Source organism: Panthera tigris, chromosome B3 (genome assembly GCF_018350195.1).
Source record: "Panthera tigris isolate Pti1 chromosome B3, P.tigris_Pti1_mat1.1, whole genome shotgun sequence".
Lineage (NCBI taxonomy): Eukaryota > Metazoa > Chordata > Mammalia > Carnivora > Felidae > Panthera > Panthera tigris.
The window spans coordinates 81102921-81128607 of NC_056665.1; the positions used below are offsets into that span (position 1 = coordinate 81102921).

At 36.0% G+C, this 25687-nt stretch overlaps 1 protein-coding gene and 1 pseudogene across 2 annotated transcripts in view; one reads left to right on the forward strand and one right to left on the reverse strand.

The window, feature by feature from the left end:
- Nucleotides 1–25687, forward strand: part of NUBPL (nucleotide binding protein like) — a 224730-nt gene that overhangs the window by 148688 nt on the left and 50355 nt on the right. The gene's annotated exons all lie outside the window — the stretch shown is intronic.
- Nucleotides 11300–24364, reverse strand: LOC102952513 (annotated as a pseudogene).

Sequence of the window (25687 nt, forward strand, 5' to 3'; positions counted from 1 at the left end):
CTCCACACCGCTCCTGGGGGCAGGAGTGGGGGAAAGCTGCTGCAAGTGCTCATGTGCCTGCCCGTAAGAACTGGACTGGTTCTTTGTTATGGCCCTGTGTGACACGTGAATTCAAGTTCCACTGGTTATCAGAGTCAAGCAGTCTAGGGCCCAATTCTTAAGTAGCAACTGCAAAAGCTTGGGTGCTAGATGTGAAGTCCACTTAGCTCTTCAGGGAGAAGTTGGGAGTTGGGAGTTCTTTCTTAGTTGCATGGCACTGTGTTGTTGGGTGGGGGGTGTAGGTAGAGTTTATGGTGAGAGTGTATCTCAGCCTTTTCTACCTTTTGCTGTGTAGGTATTTCTCATTCACCTGATGTACAGGAATCGCCCAGCTGCTTTCTGGATTTCACTTAAGATTGCTTTGTGTGTTGCTATACACTTGGTGTGTCTATGGGAGGTGGGAAGTCCAGGACCTCCATTGTTGCCATTTCTGTCCCTTGGTTTCTTTGTTCTTTTTTGTTGCTATATAGTATTCCATACATGTCCTTTCTCTTTGCTGTTTGGGATGTTTATACTTTGGGGCTATTTTGAGTAATGCTGCTATAAACATTCTTGTGCATGCTTTATGGCATACAGATGCATTATTTCAGTTTTGGTATATTTCTAGAAGTGAGATTGCTGGATTCTGGAGTGAATGTATGTTAAATTTTAGTTTTTTTCTGCCAAGGAGTTTTATAGAGTGGTTGTTCCAACTTAATCTCCAACCATTAATATAGGGGAGCTGTATTAATACTACTCTGTCTTTGCACTTCTGCTGGGTATGTTGTGGTATCTCACTGTGGTTTTAATACTCATTTTCCCATTGAATAATGCTTATTGGCTCTTTGGATCTCTTTTTTTATGAAGTGTCTATTCGTGTTTTCTGTCTTTAAAAATTTTTTTTTCTTATTTATAGGAATTCATTATATGTTTTGCATGATCCCTTTTCAGATATATTGCAATTATCTTCTCAATCTGTGGCTTGTATCTTTACTTTTTTAGTGGTGACTTTTGATATAAAATGTTTTGATAAAGTTTAGTTTATCAATTTTTTTCATGTAGATTTATGTGCATTATTTAAGAAATCTTTCCTAGCCTACTCACAAAAATATTCCCCTGTATTTTCTTGTAGAAGCTTGATTTCAGCTTTCACATTTAGGCCTAGGATTCCTCTCAAATTAATGTTTAAAATGGTGTGAAATAAGGGTAAAGGTTAATTATATTTTCATATGAATATCTAGTTGTTCCAATACTTAATTATAGTGGCACCTCAGTTGTAAATCAAGTGACCATATGTGTTATCACTACCCTAATATTTGACAGTAATCTCCATGAGCATCCTACTTTTATATCTTTTTATTAGGATATGTTGAGGACTATAATAATTAAAATTTTCTGGTCATGCTAGTTGAACTTAATAGTTAAATTACTTCTTTTTTCTTTCTAGAAAAGAGTATGTGCAGTTTTAACCCATAACCTTCCATTTCTGACTTTTTTGTTTCATTTATTTATTTTTTCTTTGAAATTGGTCTTGATTTTTCATTTTTCATTTTCATTTTTCTCACTTTTTACTTAAATAACAGTTAGGGTTCACTGCTGGCCTATCATTTTGCATGATTACCTTTATATTTAAATACAGCACTTGAGATTTTGAGTGCTTTTATGTTTTCAGTACCAACTTTAAAAGTAACTGTCACTACTTATGTCATAACTCACATATTCTGAACAAGGTATTTGATATGGTTAGTTTCACATACATTACTGTGATTTGTTTTACCTACAGGCTGTGTATATCACAAAAGCGTTGGGAGCTGTTACTCAGGAAAAAATTAAATTGAAAATCAAATTATTTAGAGAGCTAAGAGATGACCAGTTACAGTTTTTTTCATCAGATGCTACAACCTTATAGAGGTGTGATAAATGATTTTGTCATGTGACCTTTGCTTTCTTATAGACTAAATTTTGTGAGTTTGATTCTCAGATTCAGATGATTAGGATGGGCCCTCAGCAGTTCCTTGTATTCCCCGTCCTGTTTTTTACTTTATATTATGTTATTTGGTATGCTCCCAGGTACTTTGAGGAATAGATTTAAATATCTCTCTATGTATTTTCTTTCTGCCAAGAAGGTAATGATAATCTGGACAGTCCAAGGCAAGAATGTGTTACCTAATGTCTGAGGAGAGAAATTACCTTCAAATTTTAATATTTTTGGTACTACTTAAACCATTTGTTAGTTGATTAGTTGGTTAGGAGTAAGGTATTTTATTTCCTGTGTGAAGAAATGTCTCAAATTGAATTGAGCTTTCCAGTTTCTCTCTTTGGATTTTTTTGTAGTGATTTATGAATAGATATTCTTCAGAATTGTGTTTTGTTGTGTAGATATCCATTCTTGGTCTCATAAAGTAAAATTTCAGGAAGAAAGTAGAGGACTATTCTCTTATATAATATGTGGTCATTTATGTTCATTTTCAAAAATTTGGAGGTTAGGCAAAGAATATTTCTATGGAGCTGATAAGTTAACAAGATTGGATAGACATACATAGTTTTTGAAAATAATAAGTTAGTAAATTAGTTTAGGGAAAGGGATGCACAAGAGTGTGTGTATATGTGTATGTGAATACTTTTTTGAATTGGTTTCTAAAATATGCCATATTTATACAAAAGAAATTGGAGGCAACCAAAATAAAATCATGAAAACAAACAACAAACACCAAGCACAAGACAAAAGATAAGTCTGGAGAAATGTAGAGAAAGGGGATGAGAAAACCATATCAAAATGTTAAAAGAATAGACGTGGGATCCTTATTTACTCTGAATTCTCAAACTCCAGAAATATTGTTAGGATTTGCCTAATTCTCTATTGGCATTATGAAACCAATGTTCTTTAACCATTGAATAAAGAAATCCCACTTCTCTTTCAAAGATCATGCCATGGTATCATCCACTTCCTACCTGTGTCTTTCCTATTATCTGTTAGCTATATATTTATTAAGATCTATAAAGATCTCAAACTTGACTGTCTATAAATCACCTGGAGTTTTTATTAAAACTGATTCAGTAGGTCTTGGATGTTACCTTATATTCTGCATTCTTAACAAGTTCCGAGATGATATCATTGGACCACATGGTAACTACCACCAAAGATTTAGACCAGAGTCCTCATACTGATCAAGAGCTTTGGAATTTGGCTTATAATCTTTCCACATTGACTTATGCCATCATCCTGGGTCATCTCTTTTAATTCTTTCATTTCAACTTCTATAAATTTTATTTTGACTCCATTCTCTTTCAGCAGTCCTTCCCTATAGTCTTTTGTTACAATTAGAACTTTCCTACCTTTAAATATTATATTTCAGTGCTTTACTTTGAGTTTACCCTTCCAGCTTTCTTACTCCCTTACTTACTTAATGGACCTTGCTCTCTGTTGAATCTCATGAAGACCTTTAAATTTTGACATCTTTACTTTCTCTGAGTTCATCAGTTCCTTCTTTGCTGACCTGAAGTTTGTTGCCCTTTAGATGATTTTCTCCTTGTCTTTCAGTTGTCCATCCCTGCATCAGAATTGCAGTTCACTTTCTCCACTTCCATGGTCAAGTTGCTGAATATACCTGAAGGAAAAAACATGTTGTCCAGATTGCTGCCATTTTGTATCTATGGTACTCATTCTCATCTGGGCTCTTAATGCTGCTCTTTTTTTTTTTTTTTTTTTTTTTTTTAAGATTTTAAGTAATCTCTATGCCCAATGTGGGGTTCGAGCCCACCCACATTCCTGAGATCAAGAGTCACATGCTCCACTGACTGAGCCAGCCAGGCACCCACAGTGCTGCTCTTTTCTAATCTTTTCTAATCCAAAGTCTTTGTTTTGCTTGGGCCTATAAATTTTAGAGAGAAAACACCTCAAGGAACTTGGAAAGAATTTTTTTGTGAGTCCATATAGAAATAAGGATGAGATTTCCTGAACGTAGAAACTCTTGTTTGGTGTGTCACAGTAGTTAACAAATGCAAGAACCCAGACTCCTCAAGTGCCTCTGTGATACTATTCCTTAGGGTGTCCAGAGTATCAAGAGTGAGAATGCCCGAAAATTCCTAGTTTCCCCTACCCCTTCAACACTTGCCTACATATCTGCACCAGTTCTCAATTCCTTGTTCCTAATCTTATTCAAAGCTCAATTTTTATTTTCATAATTTCATATTTTCATGATTTCTCCAGTACCTTCCAGTGTTTGATAACCTCCTTTCATTGCTTTGACATTTAAAAGGGGGAAAAGGTATGAGAAAGAAAAGTAAGAAAAGTCATTATCTCAACTTCTTAAAAGTTTATTTATTTAGAGAGAAAGTGTGTGTGTGTGTGTGTGTGTGCAAGTGGGGGAGGGACAGAGAGAGAAAGAGAGAGAATCCCAAGCAGGCTCTGCACTGTCAGTATGGAGCCTGATGTAGGGCTCTATTCATGAACTGTGAGATCATGATCTGAGCTGAAATCAAGAGTTGGACCTTAATCAACTGAGCCACCCAGGCACCCCCCATTAGCTTAAGTTTAATAAGACTACATTCTTGAGAATTTCTGCATACAGAATAGAATGCCTTCTTATCTTAAAATCTAATTTGCACATATTTTACTGATATGGTAATGTATTTATAAGGGTCATATAGAATTTGTGACTTTATTTTTTTATTTTTGTAAGAGTACAAGTTGGGGAGGGGTAGAAAGAGGGGGACAGAGGATCTGAAGTGGGCTCTGTGCTCACAGGCTGACAGAAGCAAGCCTGATGTGGGGCTCGAATTCACCAACCACGAGATCGTGACCTGAGCCAAAGCTGGCCAGTCAACTGATGGAGCCACCCAGGTGCCCCATAGAATTTGTTACTTTATTATTTAAAAAAAATTTTTATGTTTATTTTTGAGAAAGAGAGCATGACGGGGGGAGGGGCAGAGAGAGAGGGAGACACAGAATCCGAAGCAGGGTCCAGGTTCCACGCTGTCAGCGCAGAGCTTGACATGGGGCTCCAACTCAAGAATTGTGAAGTCATGACCTGAGCCAAAGTAAGACCTTAACAGACTGAGCCACCCAGGCACCCCAGAGTGTGTTACTTTAAAGTATAATTGACATAATTCAAGGTCTGTGTTTGGAAATTGTAAGCTATTGTGAAAATATACTGAATAAAGTGGGGAAAAAAGGTATTAATTTTTAACTAATGTTAGATGTTTTATGTGGCTCTTATAAGCATGTGACTCTAAATATAGGTTATGGTGATATCCTCTATCAGCTCTTTTGTTTCAATTTTGAATTTACTATGCAATTTAAGATTCTGAAGGACTTCTGATGAGTGAATATACTAATTTGTTGATGGAAATGTCTGATTTGTTTGGAAAGTATATACCTCTTGGTAATACATTGTTGTCATGGTACTAATCAACCGAAAACAGTGAGAACAATTTTCCCCAGAAGCAGATAATCCTTGAAATTCTGGGTCTCCATATCTCTAACTCATTTGAAGTATTGAGGGTGATGTTTTAACCAACTCCTTAGAAACTATATTACACTAAATTTTACAGTTGAGTTTAAGACAGAGTATTTTTGGGAGGAGGTCAAAGAAAGAGCAATGAGAAAGGTTAAGGGAATGAAAATATGTGCTTTACTATTGTCAGGCTCGGCCATTACCTTGTTTCTCACCTTATTCAGGTTAAGGATAATATATTAGAAGATTGATGGAGAGACAAACTACTGTCCTTTATTTTGGGGATTGCGTAGCATCTAGATAGGGAGAACGAGAAGGAAGAAAATTTTACTGAGGGGTAGAGGAAGGCAGTGAGAATAAAGTGAAATGAGGGAAAAAATGTGCTCTTTTAGATAGAAAATGTAGATTAGCAGAAGAATTTAAGGCTAAGTAAGAGTCAGCCCGCCTTATGTCATATACATGAATATAAAGGGCCTATTTTGTGTTACAGAGAATGTTAATAAATATCTTATTTGATATTTGTACATTCTGTGTTTAAACAAGCAGTTTGGAAATCTTCTGACTATGCATTTTTGAATAATTGATATTCAGAATACAATTTGTCATCTATGAAGATGTTTGGTGGAGCTGATTTGCATTAAAACATTCATGATGATTCTCAGTAAAAATACACAGAAGCACAAAACAGTTAATTGTCTTTCTTTTAAAATAAATGTCAAGAAAAGCATTTAAAAAATAAGATAAAATGTAGTATTTAAAGAAAATTCTATCAAAATTCAAAATATTTTATAACTACACAGGATAATAGAATTTTATATATTTTAATGTATATATTATGTTAGGGATATTATGGAATCTTTTTTTTTTAATTCTTCAGACATAAGAGTATTTGCAAATGAACTCAGACTGCTTTTCAACAGTTTCCTATAGGTTTAGGATAGCTCTCTATTTAATTTTTGAAGTATTTGATAGGTGTTTGTAATTTTTAGAATTATATTTGTGTTTATCTCATTTTCTTACTTTGTAGTTTGTTTTTTACCTGACAAAACTGTTTCTTTTACTCTGAATAGTTGAGTAGAGTCCAGTTAACAAGGGCAGTGTTGATGTAGGGAAATGTAACCCAGAGCTATCATTTGATATTAAAAGAAGTATATTCTATCCTGGAACTCAGTTACTATTAAAGTAGCTATATTTATACATAAGTATAGTTATGAGACCTAATGAAGATCAGTAGCATTTGTTTAGCTGTTACCCATAAGTATAGTACATACATGAATGATTCATTATGTGGGAGCGATTAATTTGTCATATTTATCTTACCAGTTAATCAGACATTCTGTAAGTATAATATCAAAATAGGTACCTGTAAAGTTTTTATATGCAGAAATGATTTGTGGCAAGTCAGGTATTCATTTTGAGCATGAAAATTTAGGTAATGTATCTTTAGAAATCCTGTCATTCAGAAAGTAATATTAACCATTTTTACCATTAATATTATGTTATGGTTAGGCTCTTCCTTCTGTCTTAAGCCTTCCATATTTTCCCAAGGGACGCAACCAGATAATTTGAATTATTGATGCTCACTTAGAAATGGGAGAATGGAAAATTAGCTTTTAAAAGATGAATTGGAGTTCCCATCTTCCCCCAAGATTAATTGGTTAATACTAATTAATTGGTTAATGTTTTTGAGGTCTGTTTCTCTATATTTCTATATCCTGGCTGTTTGTGTATCCCTTGTATTTCTGGTAGTCTGTTAGCTGATAGGAGAGATTGCTAGTCAGTCTGGGTTAAAATAATATTTATTAATATCTCTTAAAATTTTTTTAATGTTTATTTATTTTTGAGAGAGAAACAGAGCACGAGCAGGGGAGGTGCAGAGAGAGAGAGAGAGAGAGAGAGAGAGAGAGAGAGAGAGATGCAGAATCCAAAGCAGGCTCCAGGCTCCAAGCTGTCAGCACAGAGCTCGACGCAGGGCTCGAACTCACTAACTTTGAGACCATGACCTGAGCCGAAGTCAAATGCTTAACCAACTGAGCCACCCAGGCGCCCCAATATTTCTTAAAAATTTTAACCCAGCATATCCTTTGTTAATATATATGGGAGGAAAGGTGAGAAAATGAATTGTCTAAGAAAAGAAGTAGAAATTTATCTTATCTGGTGTTATTTTTATTCTAGGAAAAAAAAGCATTATTATTGAAAAATACCGTAACGAGTATTTTATTTCTGTTTCCTGAAATTTTTAATTATCTTCAGTCAGGAGAAAGAAAAAAAAAAACAGTAATAAGGATTTTGTTAATATTTATTTAATTTTCTGTCATTACCTGATGAGTTTTTCCCCCTAAATCTATTCTTTATTTAGTGTTTCTCATAAACCAAGGTGCTTAGGCCAAAACTCTGGGACTTATTCTTGATTTTTTTTCTTTCCTTTACCAGGTATATGTAACCTATCAGCAAGTCCTCTGGAGTTTATATTCCAAATATATCTTTAATTTGTCTATTTCTCTTCATCTTCTCTACCATCCTAGTATAACCTGTCCTCATTTATTTAGAATACTCTTAAGTTGTATTTCTACTTTCACTCTTGCTTTCTTATATACCACTCTACTCTCCTGATAGTACTCAAAATGATCTTTAACATCTTTGCTTACAAATAACCAGAATGCTAAGCAGCCAGTTTATTATTTAAAAAACTTGAAAATAAAGAGAATCAAGTACTTGTCCTATTTTTCTTACACTATTAAGCACATAGTTGATGAAGGAAGTTTTCCTTTACTAAGGAATTTCAGTTGACAAATAAAGAAGGAATGATACAATTGTAGTGTCAATATTTTATAAGCCCTAATTAAGTAATATAATAGATCTAAGGCAATAATTATTACTGTTAATATATGCATGTAGAGAGAACATATTATATGCCTCCTGATTGGAGTAAATAACGTAAACTATAGAGTAGTTTTGCTAGAAAATTGAAACTGAATCTGGTTAAACATTCAGATCTAACTACCAGTTAATAGAAAATACAGGAGACAGAGGAACATGTTAAGTGACACTATGAGGATGCCATCAGAAATCCAGAGTGTAGAAAACCCTGTAGAATAAGTAACCCAGTTTTTTTTCCCATCAAGTAAATTGTAAGGAAAAAAAAGTGAAAGAATCATCATCTATAGATTAAAAGACCAAGAAACTTGTTAAAGCAATATCTGGACCTTATTTGGATTTGATTTGAACCAGTGAGCTTTAGAAAAAATTGATACACAGGGAAATTTGGACACTGCCTAGATAGTTAGTAATTTTAATAAGTTATTATTGAAAATAATGATGTAGGGGCACCTGGGTGGCTCAGTCAGTTAAACATTTGACTTCAGCTCAGGTCATGATCTTGCAGTTCACAAGTTGGATCCCTGTGTCCAGCTATGTGTTGACAGCTCAGAGCCTGGAGCCTAATTCAGATTCTGTGTCTCCTGCTCTCTCTGCCCCTTCTCTGCTCATGCTCTGTCTCTCTCTCTCTCTCAAAAACAAATAAAACATTAAAAAAAATAATAAAAATCAGTTAAAAAAGAAAATAATGATGTAATTATAGTAATATTGATAGAAGTTATATTTGTAAGAAGAGTCCTTATCTTTTAGTGACATATATTAATATGTGTATAAATGAAATGATAGATTTCTGAGGGGTAGATGTGGAATGAGTAAAGATACAAATTAAGCAAGACTGGTCATGAAATGATAATTATTGATACTGGTGGATAAATATATGTGGATCCATTTTGCTCCGTTCTCGTCATTCATACACATTGAAACTTCCTATAATTAAATGTAAATCCAAACAAAAAGCCTTTGCACTTAGACTATAGTCCAAACTTTTTATCTTAGCAGAGTCTACTCAATCTGACTGTACTTAACCCATATCAAGCGTGTTCACCCTTTCTCACATTACACTTGTTTTTTTCCTTTTCCTCAGTTACCCCAAATTCATTCCTGCCTTGGGGTCCTTGAACTTGTTCTATCAGGAACCTTCTTCCCCTAGATCTACAGTGTCTGTCCTCTGTTGGCATTCAGGTCTCATTTCATTTTTATTATTTTTCAGTTCTAGGTTTGTTTGTTTATTTGAGGGAGAGAGCAAGCAGAGGGGAGAAGGTGAGGGAGAGGGAGAGAGTGAATTCCTAAGCAGGCTCCACACCCAGCATGGAGCCCAATGTAGGGCTCGATCTCATGACCCTGAGATCAGGTCTCATTTTAATGTCACTCCAGAACATCTAGCTGTAACAATCATCTCATCTAGTTTTATTTTCCTCAGAGCACTTATCCTGAATTCGTATTTCTTTTATATTTATTTGTTTATTGATTCTACCCACTAGAGTATAAAGTACATGTGGATGGTGGGAAGATCTTGACTATCTTGTTCACTTTTAAATTTCCAGCACTTTTCTGACAAATATTTTTGCTAAGGCAAATATGATTGGCATTCAATAAATGTTTTTTGAGTGAACCAATTAAATGTTTATGAAGCTGTTGAACACTAAGAACATTATTAATCTTTTACTTTTAGAATATCAACATTACATACATTTATTGCCTAGTGAAAGTATTTAAAATTCAGTTGGCATTTTCATTATTAATGTTTTCAAAGGCTCATATGCAACAGAATTAGCTTTGTAGCAAACCTTCAGAAAGATTTTAAAAATTTCACAAAATGTCCAATTTTTCCTTAGCATATATTTAAAAATATTTGTATTTTGGATAATTAATGTCACATTTTTTCTAAGAGCTGTTTTTCATATCTACGTAAGTAGAGGTTAAATTTTGTGCTATGTGTTTATATGTGATATGGAAATTTGGCAGACATTTCTCATCTTGTGAATAATAATGAAATACTTACAACTATATCTTCCATCAAGAAGGAAACTTGGAAATACTTTTATAGATAAATGCAGTAGAGGAAATGAGACTGTAAAATTATGAGATATTCTCTTTATTAGAATAGAAAACAATCTATTTGTTAAAAACAAATATATAATATATATACATACATATATAAACAATATATCTATATCTACATATCTATATCTATATATTTCCAAGTAAGTATTGTCATTCAGAATAACTGCTAAGAAAGTTGTTCATAATAGTTATTGAATAAAGTGATATGTTTCACTGACAAAATAATTTTTACCCTAATATTTGTTAGAGTTACATATATGGTGCAGACTGGTGGATTCCCTTCTTGTGTCCTTAGGAAGCTTTCCGTCCACAGCACGATATTGACTGCAGAATTGGGCTCATTTGGGCCATGGCTGAGATGGTTCCTCTCGTCATCCTCCATGTGTGGTATATGGGAGTCTCAGATCATGGCCTTTCCACCAAAACATGCCATCATCTGTTTCTCTTCTTCACCATCTCCTATTAAATGGTACAAATCTGGGACCTTCTTCAGATTTGGCTCTTTGCCAAAACATATTTTGTTCTAAGTGGATTTGCCTGTTAGTTCTTTTTCTCATTTCTTCATTTATTTCTGTATTCAATACAGGTTTATTGTGGCTTGTCATGTGGAAAACACTAGCTTTGAGATTGTAAGGAATTATATAGAGATGAACAAAGCATAAAATATTCCAGGGATGTTGCTTTTGGTAGCTTTACTTTTGGAACTTCTCTTTTAGAATTGCCTTTAAAATGAATTTTTGTTACACACATGCCTACATATTTGTCTTAGTTTAGGAAGAGTCAGAGAAACTGAGCCTTTCCTCAGTCTCCCAGGGAAAGAAAGGGTGAGAAACACAGAATGTCACTAGGCCCCTGATGAACCCAGTGATAGAGTCTCACAGGACCTAGTTCCCTACCAAGGGAAGATGCGTATTTTCCTTGTCATGGTCCTGGCCTTGCTCACCTGCTCAGTCTCCAGTTTTTAGGAGTTGTCCAATTCCCACAATGCCCCCTTCCTTTAGTTCTGTAACATTTTCACTTAGGGGAGAAGGCTGCTTACCATCTTGTATCAGGATCCTGAGGGAGTTGTCATCTTGCAGGATGGTGAGGTGAGATCTCTCTAGTATCTTAGCATTTGGTTTCTATCTGTTGTGCTTAGAACCTGAAGACTGGAGAGCCTCAGATACCCCTCAAGAGTATGTTTAACTCCTGGCAGGCCCTAGAGTTTTCTGTGAACTGTCCTGTTTCCTCCTTGGAAAACACCTGCTTGAAAGGGAGCTCAGTCTGGCTTCAAAGTGTCATCTGAGATAAGTGGGTGAGTTGTCTCAGAGGCACATCCAACTCAGATGAAAGTGCCTCTGGGGTCATAACAGGCTCTGGGGGAAGATTTGATTTGTGGGCTTTCATCTCACATATTTCACTCAACTGTTTTACCATTGGGCTTATGGGGTCTCCACTGCTCGTCTTCACAGGTATCCATGCAATGCCATGGGTAGGAGAGTGGGGATCGGAGTCCTGGGCCTGAATAGGACCTTCCAGCTGCTCCTCTGTGGGTAGGTTGAACTCTGAGGTTTGCACCTGGATGGGAGTGCACAGGATGCCTGCACTAAGTGATTGAGGATCTGCCATTCTAGCCAGATGCTTGTGCAGTGTAGGCTGCACTGAAGTGGCTGGGATGCTCCTGGCTTAGCCAATCTCAATCAGGAATGGAGTGGGGCAGGGCCCAGCCTGAGTGAGGAGAGGATGCTGGGCTCCGATTCTATCTTTGTGTGCCCAACGACTCCAATTTGTTGGTTGATAATTTATTTAACCATTCACTTATTAAAGGATATTGCTGTTTGAGACATTTTTTAAAATTTCATTTAATTTTAATTTATTTATTTTTTTAAATTTGATTTTATTTTTCTTTTTGAAAAATACAATTTACTGTCAAAATGGCTAACATACAGTGTGTAAAGTGTGCTCTTGGTTTTTGGGGTAGATTCCTGTGGTTCATCGCTTATATACAACACCCAGTGCTCATCCTAACAAGTGCCCTCCTCAGTGCCCTACCCATTTTCCACTCTCCCCAACCCCTCCATCAACCCTCAGTTTGTTCTCTGTATTTAAGAGTCTCTTATGGTTTGCCTCCCTCCCTCTCTGTTTGTAACTTTTTTTTTCCCCTGATCCCTTCTTCCATGGTCTTCTGTTAAGTTTCTCAAGATCCACGCATGAGTGAAAACATAAGATATCTGTCTTTCTCTGCCTGACTTATTTCACTTAGCATAATACCTTCCAGTTCCACCCACATTGCTACAAATAGCCAGATTTCATTCTTTCTCATTGCCAAGTAGTATTCCATTGTATATATAAGCCACATCTTCTTTATCCATTCATCAGTTGGTGGACATTTAGGCTCTTTCTGTAATTTGGCTATTGTTGAAAGTGCTGCTATAAACACTGGGGTACATGTGCCCCTATGAATCAGCACTCCTGTATCTTTGGATAAATTCCTAGCAGTGCTATTGCTGGGTTATAGGGTAGATCTATTTTTAATTTCTTGAGGAACCTCCACACTGTTTTCCAGAGTGGCTGCACCAGTTTGCATTCCCACCAACAGTGTAAGAAGGTTCCCATTTCTCCACATCCTTGCCAGCATCTATAGTCTCCTGATTTGTTCATTTTAGCCACTCTGACCAGAGTGAGGTGGTATCTCAGTGTGGTTTTGACTTGTAGTTACCTGATGATGAGTGACATTGAGTATCTTTTCATGTTTCTGTTGGCCATCTGGATGTCTTCTTTAGAAAAGTGTCTATTCATGTCTTCTGCCCATTTCTTCGCTGGATTCTTTGTTTTTCGGGATGGAGTTTGGTGAGTTCTTTATAGGTTTTGGATACTAGCCCTTTATCCGATATGTCATTTGCAAATATCTTTTCCCATTCCGTCGGCTGACTTAGTTTTGTTGATTGTTTCCTTTGCAGTGCAGAAGCTTTTTATCTTGATGAGGTCCCAATAGTTCATTTTAGCTTCTAATTCCCTTGCCTTTGGAGATGTGTCGAGTAAGAAATTGCTGCGGCTGAGGTTAGAGAGGTTGTCTCCTGCTTTCTCCTCTAGGGTTTTGATGGTTTCCTGTCTCACATTTAGGTCCTTCATCCATTTTGAGTTTATTTTTGTGAATGGTGTAAGAAAGTGGTCTAGTTTCATTCTTCTGCATGTTGCCGTCCAGTTTTCCCAGCACCATTTGTTAAAGAGACTGTCTTTTTTCTATTGGATACTGTTTCCTGCTTTGTCAAAGATTAGTTGGCCATATATTTGTGGGTCCAATTCTGGGGTTCCTATTCTTTAAGATGTTGCAGGACTGGGGCGCCTGGGTGGTTCAGTCAGTGGAGCATCTGACTTCAGCTCAGGTCATGATCTCACAGCTCGTGGGTTCAAGCCCCACGTTGGGCTCTGTGCTGACAGCTCAGAGCCTGGAGTCTGCTTCTGATTCTGTTTCCCTCTCTTTCTGCCCCTCCCGCACTTGTGCTCTGTCTCTCTCTCTCTCTCTCTCTCTCTCTCTCTCTCTCTCTCTCTCAAAAAATGAATAAATGTTTTAAAAAAATGTGACAAGACCTACGAAATTGGGTATAAATAACTTAGAATAATTAGTTCTTGAAAGAGCTAGACACTTTACTTCTAGCTTCATGAGTAATTGGTCTTTCCTTCAGTTTGATGGCCAGAAGTAAACAAGTCTTTTCCTGTGGCAGTCATGTCTATAGCACTTCCTCATGTGGAACCCAGGGCCTGCAAACCATCCAGAACTGTCAGTATTGATTTTGGGCACTTCATATTTATGTGAGTGATATGTCAGATGACAGAATTTAATGATTTCAGTTGTTTTGAAAAGAAGAGGACAAATTTGGGGTATTGATGGAAGTTTTGTGGGCAGAACTTTGATGCCACAATTATTTGGTAATTTAAATGCAACCAGACCCAGTTTTTACAGACATGTTGATCCTGTGTATAGGAACCTCTGTGGTTCACACTGCTAATGGGTGTGGATAGCCCTCCACCAAGGCAAGAATGTAAGTTGGGATTTTATTTTTATCACAAAACATTTTTGCATTTGAGCATCTGATTTTAGAGCGTATGGTTTTTTTGATTTATAGATAAATGCTGCTGAGCTTAGTTTATATATAATGCTTGTCCAAATATCTGTCACAAGCCTAAGATGATGGCTGATTGAAAGAGTCTAGCTAGCTGAGTAATGTTTAACTGGTTATTCTTGAGTTTTCTTCATGAATCAGTTGTGTAGCTCTCCTTCACTAAACCGTGAAATTTATACTCTGAACTTTCATCCAGAAGAGTCTGTGTAAGAAACATCTACATTCTACTTCTTTTGAAGGTTGATGGAAGAGGAATGGGACAGTGAGGATGGAGGTTACTGTCATTGAAAGGCAGTATATTGTATGGACGGACTATGGGCTGTGGTGCCAGAGGTTAGTAATTCTGGTGGTGGAAGGATGTGAAGGGTCTCTTTTGATTGTCTCTGTGTTTTCCAACAAAATAAGACACTTATTCAGTCCATATATACCTGGCACTGTGGTTGGCCTTAAGGTACAAAAGTAAGACTTGTCCTCTGCCCTTAAAAGAGAGATTCACTATTTAATAGTAAAATATTAGTATGACCTTATTGCTAAGAAATGATTTCTTTCAGTTTTGTTTTGTTTGTGTCCAAGTTTTAGCCTTAGTTTTTCTATTGTAAAATTTTTTTTGTGATCCCCCAATCCCTGTCTGTTTTTTCATGTGTTGATTGGGGAACTGAGAAAAAGGGGGGAGATAGTGATTGATTGATTGATTGATTGATTGATTGATTTAGGCCAAAGATCTTATGTTGGCATTGTGTATGTATTTCTTTACTCTAATTTAGTTTATGCTGAGAGAATTTCAGAATTACTGAGAGTGTACTTGATTCACAGAGTTAATTCCTTACATTCGGATGGTCTTGCTTGCTATACCAAAGTAGCTTGGTCAGAACTTTAGCCTTTAGTTTTGTTTGTTCATATATACCTAATTTGCTATTTTAAATGCAAGAATCAAACATCAGACTATGCCTGTTTTGATGTAATTCTGCAAAAGTACACATTCATCATATCAAAATTATTTCTTCAACTGGAAGAGAGGAGGATTATCAAATTAAAATGTGACTTAAAAATCATAATCTGATTAACATTAATCTGATCGGTACCAAAAATTTTTAGGGGCACTTGGGTGACTCAGTCAGTTCCACGTCCAACTTCAGCTCAAGTCATGATCTCATGGTTCATGGATTCGAGCCCCGTGTCAGGCTCTGTGCTGACAGCTGAGAGCCTAGAGCCTGCTAAGGATTCTGTGTCTCCATTTCTCTCTGCCCCTCTTCCACTCATGCTCTTTCTCTCTCTGTCTCGAAAATAAATAAACATTAAAAAATGCAAAAAAAATTTTTTTAAACTGATAGCCATGAAATATGGAATAAAAATAACTTATCTGGACATTGGTACTGAAACTAAGGCTGCGAAAATATGTTCCAAATGGTCTGTGTATATCAATATTATTTTATTTGAGAAAACATAGCTTACTAAGTAGCTGGTTTCTATACAGAATACAAGTTTGTGTTGAGTCTTACCATGAGCCAATTATTTTTCTTCTCTTTTATGACATGGCTTATACTTTCTACTCTGGCCTGTATTTTGTTCTGTATGTGCCACTGGTGGCAGGGATATATCAGGGAAAATTAGATTACAAGTCCTATTGATTTATAAATTTTTGGCATAATTTTTGTTTGAGAAGGTTATGATGATACTTACCTAAGTAATATTAGTTTTTTCATTGTATAGATAGCAAAGTGAGGTCTAGAAAGGTAACTTTCATCCAGATCATAGGTGATGTACTCAGTTTCATGAGGGCAGGAACTTGAGATATCTTGCTCACTGCTGTATTCTCAGTGTCTAGAACAGTGGTCGGCACATGTAAATGTTGCTCTTAATTTCTCAGGGTTAAACTTTGTACTGATTATTCTCTGTACCTACTTAGGTGTATTCTGACTTTAAGAATGTATATTAATGTATAATCTACAATATTAAGATAAATATGAGCACACCAGATACCTATATATTCAGGCAAGAACAACTTCTAGATACATTGCCACGTTCACTTGCTCATAAGGGTATAAGATTATTGTGAACAAGCCTAGATATAATGACCAGTGTGCTTAAGTGAGAATGAAGGAACAGCTGCTCATTTAATGGTCTTTTAATGAGATGCATAAAATTCAGTCCATTTTCCTATTTCATTACAATTTAGTGATCTCAGGTTTCTTAGATGTCTTTTGGGTACTTCTGAAGTAATTATGTAGTTTAGGAAGTTGGAAATTGCTGAAGTTGATGAGGTGGGAATTAGATTGTTTTATGTGTTTATTTTCCCCCCATCCTCAATCCTGCTTCCCATCTATTATCTGTATCATATCCATTTGTATTCTCATAGATGTATTCCTTAATCTTTTTCAATATCCTTTGTGTTAAAAGTAGTTATAACTAAAACCTGCTGCATTATTTAGTTCCCCTTAGGAAGTCACTTATATTATTTTCTTTTTAGCTTTGTAGATATCAGGTCTACTTAAGCGGAACAAGGTACAGGTCACTAAAATGTAGAAGTTTAATTAATATATTCAAACAACAGATATGGCTTCTTCACTCCTCGGCCCTTATTTTTAGTGATTTATGTATTTTTAAATTGTATTTTGACTGAATATTTTCATGCTTAGTTTTACTCGTGAGAAATTTCCCTTTAATTTGCAAAAAGCCATTTAAATCTGCTTATGTCATCTAGGCATATGGAGAAGATATTTTTAAGTTACTTGTTTCGATCATTTTGGAATGTGGTGACCTCACAAATGGGCAAATATTTTCTTAGCATTTGGTTAGAAGAATAAACATTGTATGCTCATTGAGAGAAATTTAAATTTTGACTTACATGATATGACAAGCTTCTGTTTAAAGTGATTTTTTTCCAGTGTTAATACAATTGCTTAATTATCTAGTGGCTTTTTTTTTTTTTTTAAATCCATGATTTCATTTCCTCTTTGGATAAAAACCTCTGTAAAGCAGACAAAGGTTTTTATTATCCCTATTTTGCAGATTAAGTTTTGGGCAAGTCATTTGATTTCTGAGTGTCATTCACTTTCTTTATCTGTAAAATAAGAACATTGGTCAAGATAATCTCTGAGGTCCCTTCAAGCTCTAAAATTCTCTGTTTATACCATTGTAAAATACCAATATAAAAAAAATTATACATTGTAAAATGTAAAACATAAAAAATGTTTATACCATTTTTACATGCCAATGTAAAAAATCATTCATATTTTTAAAAGGGGGAGGTCTTATAAATATCAATTCCCATAGCAACTAAAGACATACCAGAAAAGAAAGCATATCTGAAGTTATGTAGTATGAGCAATACAGTAAGTCCAAAGTAAACCAATCTCACCTGTAGCAAAAGAAAAAAATAGGAAAGGTTCTTTTAAAAAAATTTTTAGTATAGTTGACATGCGATGTTACATTACTTTCAGGTGTACAACATAGTGATTCAACAAGTTTATATGTTATTCTGTGTTCACCACAAATGTAGCTACCATCTGTCCCCAATGCATCACTGTTATGTATCATTGACTATATTCTTTGTGCTGTGCCTTTTATTTTCACGACTTATTTCAGTGAAATAAGTAATTGGAAGCCTGTATCTCCCACTCCGCTCCACCTCTTTTGCACAACAGTCCATCTTCCTCCCCTCTGGCAACCATTTATTCTTTGTGTTTATAGGTCTGTTTCTGTTTTTTGTTTGATTATTAATTAATTAATTAATTAATTATTGGATTCCACATCTGAGTGAAACCATTTGGTATTAGTAATGCTTAGTCTGACTTTTTTCTTTTTTTTTTTTTAATTTTTTTTTTTAACGTTTTATTTATTTTTGAGACAGGGAGAGACAGAGCATGAACAGGGGAGGATCAGAGAGAGGGAGACACAGAATCTGAAACAGGCTCTAGGCTCCGAGCTGTCAGCACAGAGCCTGACGCGGGGCTGAACTCACGGACCGTGAGATCATGACCTGAGCCGAAGTCGGCCACTTAACCGACTGAGCCACCCAGGCGCCCCTAGTCTGACTTTTTTCACTTAGCATAATACTTTCTAGGTCCATCCATGTTTTCTCAAATGGCACGATATCATTTTTTTTCCTGGCTGCATAATACTGCATCCCATACCACATCTTCTTTATCTGTTTGTCTATCAGTGGACAGGAAAGATTCTTTTTTAAAAAAATATTTTTGGGGTGCCTGGCTGGCTCAGTGGGTTGAGCGACTGACTTCGGCTCAGGTCATGATCTCACGGTTTGTGAGTTTGAGCCCTGCATCGGGCTCTTTGCTGACAGCTCAAAAGCCTGGAGCCTGCTTCTGATTCTGTGTCTTCCTCTCTTTCTGCCCCTTCCCCACTCATGCTCTTTCTCTGTCTAAGAAATAAATAATTATTTATTTTTGAGAGGGAGAGACAGAGTGTGCGTGGGGCAGGGGCAGAGAGAGGGAGACACACAATCTGAAGTAGCCTCCAGGCTCTGAGGTGTCAGCACGGAGCCCGATGCAGGACTCAAACCCATGAACCCTGAGATCATGACCTGAGCCCAAGTCTGACACTTCACTGATTGAACCGTCCAGGCACCGCAACAGGAAAGATTCTTAAGTGACAATTTTCTTCCATTCTTTTATTGATCCAAAATTTGTATTTGAGTGTGTGGTAAGCATCAGAATGATTTGAGCTTTTCTTTTTTAAGTTTGTTTTTTATGTTTTTATTTTTGAATGTTTATTTATTTTTGAGAAGTAGAGAGAGCACCCACACAAGGGCAAGCAGGGGAATGGCAGAGAGAGAGACAAATCCCAAGCAGTCTCTATGCTTTAAGCACAGAACCCAACGTGGAGCTCAAACTCATGAACGGTGAGATGGTGACGCAAGCTGAAATCAAGACTCAGACGCTTAACCGACGGAGCCACCCAGGCACCCCATGATTTGAGCTTTTTTTGTTGTTGTTGGCAGAGTATATATATCCTTGGCATGAGTGTTTACAGAGAGACATTTTTTATTAGTTGGAAAGTTAGATTAGACCTCACAACCTTTAAAGGTTTGTGATTGAATCCCCTCCCATTTCTTACCTCAGTGGCAATCCCTTCAACAACTTTTCAGGATTGCATTTATTTTATAAATTATGACATTTTGTATAGATATAACACATTAATTTCTAGTTGAGCTAGGATGAAGTATTTTAGGATGGTAGAGTAGATTGTACTTCAGTATAAATTTAAATATGAGTATGAGTTCTTTGAATAATTCAGCTAACTTTTCCAAAGGAAATATGATCACTCTATAAAATTTGTTCAGTATACCAGGCAGCTTTTAGATTTTTTTGTTTTTGTGTAGAATACTCCCTTTTTGGGGAAAAAAAGAGCTTATTTTGTTATTTTGGTGCTTTTTAACAAAATAGCTTTTACTCACTTTTTCCCATAAAATATCAGTTTTCACTTCCATAGTTGGAAGTGATGATTGTATCCCAAACACTTCATTTTACAGTTGAGAAAACTGAGGTCCAGTGAGATTAATTCTCTGACCCATGGTTATTTAGCCAATTAGTGACAAAAGTGATTGGAAGTTAGATATGCCAGTTTCCCAAACTAAAACCCTTCTATTTGATGAGTAGGTATCTGGATTTTTGTCTGTATTCTGTTAGATTCATTGTCTAGTTTTTTGCCAAATTCCCCCTTTCCAGTGCTGTCTCTCTCCTCTCCCCCCCCGTCTCTGTCTCTGTCTCTCTCTGTCTCTGTCTCTCTCTCTCTCTATATATATATATATATAGAGAGAGAGAGAGAGAAATTAATTTTTGATTTAGAATTTAAAATCCAAAAGCTGCATTATAATAGCTCACACTTAAAATATAATGGCATATGGAGCTATAGTTTCTCACAGTTGGTTTCCTACTTGATATGATTTAGATCTTTAAATTTTTAGAATAAAATCTGAGCCAGTTTCAAAAATATTATGTTCAAAAGCTGTAGGTATTTTAAAAAATCTTTAAAGTATTCATTTTCTGTTCTTAATCTTTATAAAAGTTTATTTACTTTGATTTAAACAATTATTTCACATAATTCTTTTGTATAAATGGTAGAATTATGATTATTCATTTAAAACAAAACCAGAATTAAATGGTAAATTATTGAAAGCTAAAACATTCTTTAACAGCACAAAGTCAGGAAATTTGCAGTTAACATTTCCATGGTTATTAGAACCCTTGCTCTATGATATAAAAGACTCTTAAAGGATCATATAAGGAAGGAATACTAACTATACATACCATAAAAAAATTCTCAAAAGTAGAAGAAACATTATAATTAACCAGAAAATGAAAAAAAAAATAAAGCGAATGAATTCTTCTATTTCTTATATTATCTGAGTAAATAATTTTCTCTGGGTCTATAAACTCTTTTATGTGTCTATTTTATTTTACAATGAAAATGTAGTACAGTAAAGCTCATATGTTTGCTAGCAAAACACTTCAGGGGCTTGAAGAATAGTGATGCTGTGCTGCATTCTGTGGGAGACTGGGAACATGACTTGAGTCCCACAGACCAGGATTTATATCACTGCCTCATCACTCACCAGCAGTCTGACCTTGGACAATTTGCTTAACTTCTCCAGTCCTCAGTATTCTTATCTGTAAAATAGAGGTCATAATGCCTGTTTTACAATGTTAGGTATTCAGATATGTTAAAAGTATTTAGTGCCTAACTTATAATAGGCTCTCCCTAACACTTCTTTTCCTTCTGCTCTCCTTTACCTGTTACCTGCAGACCCACTCTCTGTCTCTTCCTTCACAGTTCAATTCTACCTAATGGACCTAAGTCTCAAAAGTAGGACTTCAGATGGCAGGTAACTAGAACTAAATAAACATGACTGAGACAGGTCTTTACACCATTCCTGGCTAGAGCACTGGGTAGACTGGTCTCCTGGAGCAAGTGCTTCTCAAGTTCTATAATGTCCTTAAGAACATCAGAACCCGTGGACAATGTGTATGGATTCTCTCAGTGAAGCTCAGTGTAGCTTCTGTGGCAGCTTGGACTTTGACTTCTCCCCAGTACAGTATTTTTTTCTAGGGATATTCTTTTAAATACTATTTATAGTTTTATAGTTTTCCATATTAAACACAGTACTACCTGTCTAAATATATTTTATAAACTGTCCCAAATTAGGTTAATAAAAGGATTTGTTATTCCTACTTAAAAAAAAAAGAAATTCTGAAACTTCAGCCTTTGAGTATATAAAAAGAGTTGTAAATGTTTTTAGTAATTTTTTAAAAATGAAGATATCTTGATTCTCAGTCAGGTTTATAATATTTCAGGGTTTTTGGTATCAGTCCTGTCCTTTACTAACATATGCTCGTAGATTATGAACATCTGTATATATAAGCAGTTGGCCTAAAGCAGTACTCTAGAGAATTTAGAGAGATGTTCCCATAACTCACTAAAATGCTGTTACTTTGGTGGTTGTGTCATTATTTTCATGTTGTGAGGTTTTACTGTTTCAGCTGTCGCATGCGTTTACATGGGATCATCTGCGGGCTGGCCTAGGAATTGGATAACCTTTTAAGTATTATTTCAGAAGCTAGATATAGAGTTACCAAAAGTTGACCCATATATCAACTTTTAGAGAAGAAGTCTTCTGTGAATTGATGCTGTCTCCAGGTTGGCATGGCCAGTCTGCCCTATAGCTCTGCTGGAACAACTGAGGAAATGGGAGGTGATGATAAAGGGAAAGCAAATGAGTAAAGTTTGTCTTCTTTTCGCTCTCAAACATTACTGCTATCACTTGGGTTGGTAGTGCTTTTGGAGGGATTTATTCAAGTATACTCCCCCCACACCTCTTACAATAGAAAGAAACATGTTTGAAAATGAATTAGAGAACTTTATCATCTGACAGAAATGAAAATATTAGGGAAAATATATCATTGTAGCTTGAATAATTTGTTCTCATTTTATAACTGGGTGAACTCTCATCAAAACAATCTTCAAGAATAAGCTTATTATATTTTATTTATATTATATTTTGTTGTATCATTTATTTCTATTTATTCATCAGAGATGAATAAAGAAGGGTCTCTTTTTTAAGGAACTTATACTGAAGTTGGGGGGGATAGTTACGTACAAAAAAATTCATACTCTAGGATTTTTAGAACTTGAAGACCCATTAAAAACCTGAAAGTTAGTTGAATCGAAAATCCTAAGAGCTTGGGCCTAACAAATGTGTCTCTGGGCCTGAGACATGGTTAGCTGCGTCTTGTATCCTAGTAGTGGCATGGTTTCATGTCGGCTTCCAAGCAAAGCACAAGTACTTTTCTGTTTGCTACATTAGGACTATGCCTAACTAGAGTTGGAGAACCAGGAAATCAGGGACAGATGGCAGAACTTAGCCATAGGAAAGAAGTTGCAACAGATAGAAGGCCAGAATTAGACACAGGACACTACCTTGAGATCTAGTATTTATGAGTCAAGTAGGCATAAGAGTCAAAACCAACTCTTCAGTCAGTAACCAAGCGCAGACTAGAAGGAAAGAGGTAGTGTCCGGCCCAGCTCAAGTTCCTCTAAGGATTGGCCTTACTGCTTACGGAACAAGCACCATATAAATGGGCTGCCTGGACACAGCCCACTTTTAAATTATTCAGTCTAGATTTTGTTCCATTTCCCTGTTTTATGATTTCTCTGTTCGTTCTTTAGTTACACCTTTTTCTTGCCCTTAGAAGTTTAATTCTTCTTGGGTTCCACTTTGCCTCCAGCAGGCTTATAGCTTTGCCTCCCTTTCTTGGCAGTGATTTTCCTCCCTGTTCCCACAAGGCCCAAGGTCTACCCCTGCTGCTGTTTTTTTATCAGGATCATATTGGCCTTGCTAGAAGACCTAAGATTTCAGGGACACTTTCCCTTTGCTTTGGAGCAGCATATGTTGACCCTATAATGCTTACATGTGGCCTGTCTAGTGATGGTGAGGGAAACTGCCACCCTCGAGACTGACTGTGGTAAACTGCTTGAGCTATCTGAGAAGTCCAAAATGGAATGCAACTATGGGCCCTTTCTTTTCAGACTTATAGCTCAGCCTGTCTGCACTTGTGGTCCCAGTGTTCCCTAGGGCCTGGGAATCAGTAGGCCTGATTGCTACTGCTTTGGTCGGCTTCTGGAGGAAAGTGGGCCATGTTCCTTTCCTGTTCATAGCACCACCCTCTTCATAACTAATGCCCTGAAAAAGATAAATTACTTTATCTGCCCATATAGAAGATACACTTTTATCTCCTCAGAAAAGAGGGGATTGCCCTTATATCAGTTTTGAATTACTTTCAGATTATTGGGCATAATTTTGAACATGAAATAGAAACTATTGTTTGGAGAAGCCATATCAGCTTAAAATCACCCCATTCGGTGTTAGTTGGGGATAGTTTCCTTTCCTAAGGTTGCCCATAAAAAAAGAAATAAAAGTAACACAGATTTAGTAATTATTCCTGGTGGCATAACTTTCAAGTGTTGGATATCTTAACAAACAAAGTGAAAGAACAATACGAGAAAGGCAATAACTTAAGTGGTGACGTTATAGCGATTACAAATACATATATATTTATAGGACAGATGAGAAAGCAATGTTCTAATGTTATTTAAATGGCTTTGAACAAAAGCTCAGTGACTACATTATATTTGGATACCAAAATTCTGTATCTCAAACACTTTAGAGGGAAATAAAAGTTATATGAAACATCTTTCACAGAGCCTCTCTTGGCAGACTCAGGTCTGAAGTCTTACCTCTGATCTGCATCTCATCCCATCCTTCCGGCTACTGGCATTGTTTTTGGTCCTCCCATTATGCTGTTTATGTCCTCCTTCGAAATTAATGCACATGTTTGACTCTCAAACTACCTTGCTGAATTCTCTGTTGTAGTGCTGCCTCTTTATCCACAGGGCATCTCTGAACTACCTTGGTAATTCTACTTCTAGACTGATTTAGTCTTTCCTGATGAGATCCCTTTATTTTGGAGTCTGAGAGGGTTTTGCCAAAGGTGAGGTTACCATGAGGTTAATGAAGTTTAAACTCTGGATTCCATGCTTGAGATGCTGAGAGCTGTAGAATGTTCCAGGTGGAGAGAGGAAGCAGGTTGCATTTGGGAAGCATTTCTGTGTAAGCATTTATGTTATTCAAGAGATCTTAGAGAAAGGAAGTTGAATATCTAAAGCTCCAGCATTTTAGGGTGATTTCTTTTCACATTCTAAATAAATTTTGACTTTTTGTACCTAAATTTGCCTTCATAATTTTGTATTCTTATTCTTAGAAAGGATCACCCAAATTGTATATGCTGCAGGCCACACAAAATCCCATTAGGATCTGCCACTGATTTTTACTAAATGAGGTACCTGGATGTTTTGCTAGTACTTAACCACCTACATTTAGTAACATGCAATTTATAAGAGTAAACAAACACTAATTAGAATCTAGAGAATCCCCACATCACTCTAAAATCAGTGCTTTGGTGACTCTTTTACAAGAGAACTGGAACTTGTTGGTAGCCAGTATATTTCAGTGTTTGTATTAGTGAATGCTGTAAAAATGGAACTCAGACAACTGAGTTCAGTTCAGTTCAAGTCAGCCAGCCATTGTGGGATGCCTGCTGTGTGTGATCAAGGTACTGGACCAGAATCATTTTTTAGTTTAAATGCAATTTAAGATTCATTTGAAATTGTCTTAGCAGTGAAGTATTTTTAGTTCCTTGGAACCCTCGTGGCAGTTCTCTTTAAAGAAATAAGAAATTGGAGCCAATGTGATAAATATGCTTAAATGCCAGGAAACAATAATGATAAATTGTTGGCACCAATCATTTGATGTTTTCTGAAACAAAGAGACTTGTCATTCTGCCAGTGCTAGGGGTTTCAGTGAAGAGGATATACAGTGGAAAGTATCCTTTATCTTTTCTGTAGATAGTTTCATAGATGAAGCCCATAGGTAAGTTTGGGGTAACTATTTTTCAAACCAAGGAACCTTAAATTGAAAATGAATTGTTATGCTCATCATTTCATCATTCTTTTTAAAATGGGTCATTTGATCAGTATCAAATACTTTGTGTTTGAGAAGTATCATAAAATTCCTGAGAGACAAGATAATATATAATATCAGGTACTGATAAATGTTTTGAAGACAAAGTCAGAGAAGGAGATTGATGGTTAGGGGTG